General features: G+C 37.3%; 1 pseudogene; it reads left to right on the top strand.

Moving 5' to 3' along the window:
- The first annotated feature begins 627 nt into the window (after window positions 1-627).
- LOC124104720 (pantothenate kinase 3-like) lies at window positions 628-1,744 on the top strand (annotated as a pseudogene).
- The last annotated feature ends 4,626 nt before the right edge of the window (window positions 1,745-6,370 follow it).

Below are 6,370 nucleotides of genomic sequence, written 5' to 3'. Positions count from 1 at the left end.
TAAGGAACATCTGTCTAATGCAGAAGGCTTATATTTAAAAACCTCAGAAAGGATATCTACATACAAAAAGTGAAATGAGACCACTACCTCACACCTTATACAAAAATTTGCTAACAATGGGTAAGACTATAAAATTCTTAGAAGAAAACAGGACTAAACAGGACTTTACAACCTTGGATTAGACAGTGGTTTCTTAGATAAGACATCAAAGCATAGGCAACAACAACAATAACAACAACAACAACAACAAAAAACTAAAAAGCTAGTTAAATTGAATTTTATAAAACAAAATTATGTCATATGTCAAGTGATGGCATAAAAATGTGAAAAAACCCTCAGAATCAGAAAAAAATATTTGCAAATCATAAATATTTTAAGAGGTTTTTATCTAGAATATATAAAGTTCTATTACAACTTTACCAAAAAAAAAAATCAATTAAAAATGGTCAAAGACTATAAGTAGACAATTCTCCAAAGAAGATATATGAATGGCCAATAAGCACATAAAAAGATGTTCATCAGAGGAACCAGCCAGGCCTCGCAGCGTGGCCCTGCCAGCTCCCAAGTTGCCGCTGCTCTTCCCCAGCTCCGGACCCCAGGCTTCCTCTTGCCTCTCAGGCCGAGGCCATGAAGATCAAGGATGCCAAGAAACCCTCTTTCCCATGGTTTGGCATGGACATTGGGGGAACTCTAGTAAAGCTCTCATATTTTGAACCGATTGATATCACACCAGAGGAAGAACAGAGGAAATTGAGAGCTTAAAAAGTATTCAGAAATATTTGACTTCTAATGTAGCATATGGATCCACTGGCATTTGGGATGTATAACTTGAACTGAAGAAATCAACACTTTTTGGCTGAAGAAGGAACTTGCACTTTATCAGATTTCCAACCCATGACCTGCCTACTTTTATCCAAATGGGAAGAGACAAAAATTTATCAACATTACAAATGGTGCTGGGTGCTACACTACAGGAGGTGGTGCTTACAAGTTTGAAGAAGATTTTTGCACAATTGGAAACTTCCACCTGCACAAACTGGATGAACTTGACTGCCTTGTAAAGGGCTTGTTGTATATAGATTCTGTCAGTTTCAATGGACAAGCAGAGTGCTATTATTTTGCTAATGACTCAGAACCTGAGCGATGCCAAAAGATGCCTTTTAACCTGGATGATTCCTATCCATTGCTGGTGGTGAACATTGGTTCAGGAGTCAGTATTTTAGCAGTCCACTCCAAAGATAACTATGAACCAGTGACTGGGACAAGCCTTGGAGGGGGTATTTTTCTTGGTTTATGCAGTTTACTGACTGGCTGTGAAAGTTTTGAAGAGGGCTTTGAAATGGCATCCAAAGGCAACAGACCCAAGCTGACAAACTGGTCCGTGATATTTATGGAGGAGATTATGAAAGATTTGGTCTACCAGGTTGGATTGTCACGTCTAGTTTTGGAAATATGATTTATAAGGAGAAGTGAGAATCTGTTAGTAAAGAAGTTTTGGCAAGAGCTACTTTAGTCACTATCACCAATAATATTGGCTCTGTGGCACGAATGTGCGCTGTAAATGAGAAAATAAACAGAGTTGTCTTTGTTGGAAACTTTTTACGTGTCAATACTCTGTCAATGAAACTTTTGGCATATGCACTGGATTACTGGTCCAAAGGTCAATTGAAAGCATTGTTTCTAGAACATGAGGGAATACTTTGGAGCAGTTGGTGCACTTCTTGGGCTGCCAAACTTGAGCTGAAGCATCAGAAATTTTTCTGCTAATGAATGTCATCCAAGAGGAACTAAAACCAGAGGCATTGTAACTGCATTATTTGTCCTTGGGAACCAAAGGATAAAAGAATTTCACTATTCCTGATAATTTTAAATGTCAGAATGGAAAGCTCATGAATGCCATATTAAAAGAGAGAACTCTGCAACATGAAGTATTGTTGAAGTTTTTTCCCTTCTGTATATAGCCAGTGTTCTTTAAATGCAATTTAGCCTAATTATTGAGCTTCCTCTCAGAAAGATTTTCTATTTATTTTATGTAGCCAGCATTGTAGTACTATATGCTCAAGACATGAATCTTAAAGTCTCAGAAATGTTTCACTTATGAAAAATAATTGATTTTGAATATTTGTTTTGAATCTGTTTTATGCATTTTGATGACTAGTGAGCAGACAGTAATATACCCAGTATGAAAATTTATTGTAATGGCAATCAGAGATGATGATTTTATGTGATTTTAGAAATGTTAAGGAGATATTAATTATTGTAGTTTTCCTAACACATCTTCCTCAAAAAAACATGTTCTATGTGATCTTTGCCCAGAAGTATAACTTTCCTCAAATGTCATTTATTTAACTAAAATACTATTATTATATGTTACCCTGAATTTCAGAATGAATCTTGGAAAATGCACCTGTCTGGTGACATCACATTTTCTGTGTTTTTAATTTAACCAATACATTGAAATGTTTGTATCTTTAAATTGAAATTTTACTTATTTTGGAATCTGATGAAGTCCTTAGACTATTCAAATGGAATATGATTTGAGTGAATCAATAGTTCTGTGCTGTTTTTACCACTAAATTATCATGTCCAAAGTTAACACATTGCTTATTTAATATGAACCATGAAAACTAAAGATTTTATTCTATTACGAACAACAACAGAATCATATTTATTCTAAATGGGTGTTTTCAAATGTTGGGAGTCTGAGGCAGTATTGCAGAATTATAAAAGAATCTGTGGGGCTGGGGATGTGGCTCAAGCGGTAGCGCGCTCGCCTGGCATGCGTGTGGCCCGGGTTCGATCCTCAGCACCACATACAAACTAAGATGTTGTGTCCGCCAAATACTAAAAAATAAATATTAATAATTTAAAAAAAAGAATCTGTGTTTCCTACATTTGGTAATAAAAGCAATTGTAGTTTAAATTAAAAAAAAAAGATGTTCATCATTAGTCATCAGAGAAATGTAAATTAAAGCCCAATGAGGTAACACTTTATACACACAAGAATAACCATAACAAAAAAGATAACAATATTAAGTGCTAACTAATATCTGGAGAAATGACAACTCTTTTACATTGCTGCAAAATATTGGTTGCTTGAAAAACAGTTTGGCAGTTTCTCAAAAAGTTAACATGGGGTTACCATGTGCTATGGTCTGAATATATGTCCCTGCCAAATTCATATGTTGAAATCCTATGCTCCAAGGTGGTGGTATTAAGAGGTGGGCTTTTGGGGGGTTGAGGTTGAGGCCAGGAGAAGGAAAAAATGCCAAGGAACTGCTGGGGGTGGGAGGGGGTGAAGGGGAGTGAGTACAGAGCGAGGTCATATGAGGGAGGACTGAGGTGAGACTCTGAGGTGAAAACTTCAGAGCCTTTTGAAGGTTGGTAATTATCACCAAAACAATATTCAAATAAACTTAATCTGGTAAAAATATGCATGACTTATCAACAGAGGCAAGGTGTAAAATTCAGGAGATTGGTTTGGAATCCATTCAAGTGACTTAGATGTGAGAAAAATATCTTGTGGCTTGTAATTTAAAAAAAAATAGGGAGTGGGGTGAGAGGGTGTGGGTGTGGGTGTGGAGGAGATTTCTGTGTAGTTCTGATGTTCCAGGTGCTGTGTGGGCACTTTAAATGTTCCTGAAGATAACCCTGAGGATTTTTTTTTATTAAATTACTATCTTTATTTAATGGAAGTTAACTGATGGTTATCTGGTTGTGCAATTTCTAGGCCTCACAGCTGACATGTGGAAGAACTGAGATTTGAATTTAGGTCAAAAAAAAAAAAAAAAAACAATGTCAGAAATGTTTCAAGGTTTTCACATTTAGGTGATTGAAGAACCGTGGAGTCACTGAACTGGGAAATGGATGTACAGATGTTGAGAGCAACTGATTTGGGTGTTAGGGAAAGATGAGGAGTTTCTATAAAGAAGTGTGGAACTTGGGGTGAAAACATTATATCCAGAGGGAAAATTTAGAGAGCAATTAGGTAAATAAGCCCATCAGGCTTGAGAGAACAGGTCACCCAGAAAAATTCTTAACAGAGAGAGAGCCTTAATGAATGGTTTGATCCTCCAAGGGAGGCTGATTCTTGGATAACTGCTCCCCAAAGGCAGAAGGGTAGAAGCAGGAAGAAGAGTCATCCAAGGTTAACAGAGAAGAAAGGATCAGAGCTGGGAAAAAAAAAAAAATCTGGTTAGTCCAGATCCAGCAAGCCCCAAAACCAAAAAACAAAGAAGTCATTTCAAGAAAAGGTGGTTAGCAGTATCAAATGATGCAGAAAAGTTCAGGAGAGAATAATGACTGGCAAAAGTCACTGTTAACCTTGAAGGAGACAGTTTTAGAATTGACTGAACAGGTTTCAAGGAGTTAAAGAAGAAAAGGGGAAGTTTGCTGGAAAAGGAAAGTATGAAATAAGATTTGTAAATTGGAGGTACAGTAGAAACAAAGATGCTTTTTCAAAACAACGGTGATGTGAGCGTGAATAAAGACTCGGGAAAATGGTTGCTTAAAATCAAATCCAAGATCTCTCACTAAGATAATCACAAATATTCAGCAGGAGATAGGAGTATTCCTTGCCAAAGTAGAAGCAATACACACGGATCTGCAAGGATAGGATTAGGTTTTTGGAAGGCTCTGACCATTTTAAAATAGTGGAAAGGCACAGCTGGATAGAGAAAATCCGTACATACACATATTTATACAAATACTGTGGATGTTAGTCAAGGAGAGGGTGGGGCCGATTGAGTTATTGTGCTGCTCTGATGGATGCCCTCCAGGAGGTCAGCTCTGAGCAGGATGTAACAAAGGAAGGATGTGATTGAGAGATTATCTCAGTACATCCAGGACAGAGAAATTCAGAGCCCCATAAGGGAAAACCAGTGGCAATAGCAGAGATGTGATTTTGCCCAGCCTAAGGGTGCTTCTGGGGATGTGGTTATTAGCTGGATTGGGGACCAGTATGGCCAGCACTTGGGACAAGAGGCCAGTCCCCATACCAGCCTTTATCCTACAACAAAACAGAAGTTCCACCTTGATCCAAGTTGGCTTGTTAGTAAACCAGCTAGGCTCCTCCCTGATTTCAGGGTTACTCATTGTCTAGTGGGTTCCTTCCAGTTTTGGGTAGCTGTTAAATTGCTGACTCCCAACCTCCATCCTGAGGAATGACCTCCACTCTCTGTACTTTTCATTACAATGTTCTCTCCCAATGCATAAACCCTTTGTTCTTCCTAAGCCAAGAGTTGCAGTTCCACTAAAAGAGACAAACCAGAAAGTCACCTACAATTTCAATTGCCCTGGGGCTAACTCAGTCCAGTTTGGAAGGTCAGAGGTGTTTTTCTCTGCTAGGTCTTAAGAAGGTACTCTGAGGGGACAGAGACCTGACCAGCAGCTGAACATTGCCATCTGGTGCCTGGGAGGTGTCACTGTAAACCATTTCCCTTCCTTGAATTAGATTTCAACAAATAACTAAGAACTTAGTAAGCAAATGGAAAAAGTGTACCTGCAACTATTAAAATATGAAATGTAAATTCAACAATAACCTATATTATCCTTGAAGCCTTTATATGAAGTGAAATAAGGCAGTCACAAAAAATCAAATTCTGTATGAGTCCACTTATATGAGGTACTTAGAGTAGTCAAAATATAGAAATGGAAAGTAGAATGGTGGTTTCCAGGGACCAGGGGAACAGGTAATGGGTTGTTATTGTTTCATAGGTATAGAGTTTCAGTTTTACAAGATTAGAAGAGTTATAGAGATGAATAATGGTGATGGTTGCACAATTTTCTGAGTGTATCTAAATGACACTGAATTGTAGACTTAAAAATTGTTAAGGTGACAAATTTCATGTTACATACATTTCACCACAGTAAACAATTTTAGAAAAAACTAAGTTTTTCACTTTTGGATCTTAACTTCTCTGCCCTCTTGAAGGTAACCTGTTTCCACGTGATCAATTCTTTCTGCTTCATCTAGTTTTCCCTTGCTTCCAGATCATTCCCTTCACCATATATAAACAGACTCTACCATCTCTCATTTAAATACAGAAAGCAAAAAATCTCTCTTGATCACATATGTATTTATCTACTATCCATTTATTGCTAATGGTCTTCTTAAACACAAAACCATTCAAATGAGATGCTTATGTAATATCTCTACTTTTTAAATTCTAAATAACTTAAAACTCATCCTCAAATTGGTCTTGGAAGGAAAAAAAGAATATTCAACCCCAAATATGCCTCTTTGGCTTAATAGTTATTAGTTGAAGGCAATGAAGAAGCAGCAAAGAGAAGGAAAGTTCTCTCCATCTAATCCTATTTCTGAGATACCATATAAATTCTCCTTTACTGGAGACGACTCTAGACTTTTTTT

Source organism: Marmota monax, unplaced genomic scaffold (assembly GCF_021218885.2).
Source record: "Marmota monax isolate L192 unplaced genomic scaffold, Marmota_monax_Labrador192_F-V1.1 WCK01_AAM20220418_F8-fsc00001, whole genome shotgun sequence".
NCBI classification, from domain to species: Eukaryota; Metazoa; Chordata; class Mammalia; order Rodentia; family Sciuridae; genus Marmota; species Marmota monax.
Note: the sequence above shows the minus strand (reverse complement) of the source record. Positions and strands in the feature narration are given on the sequence as shown.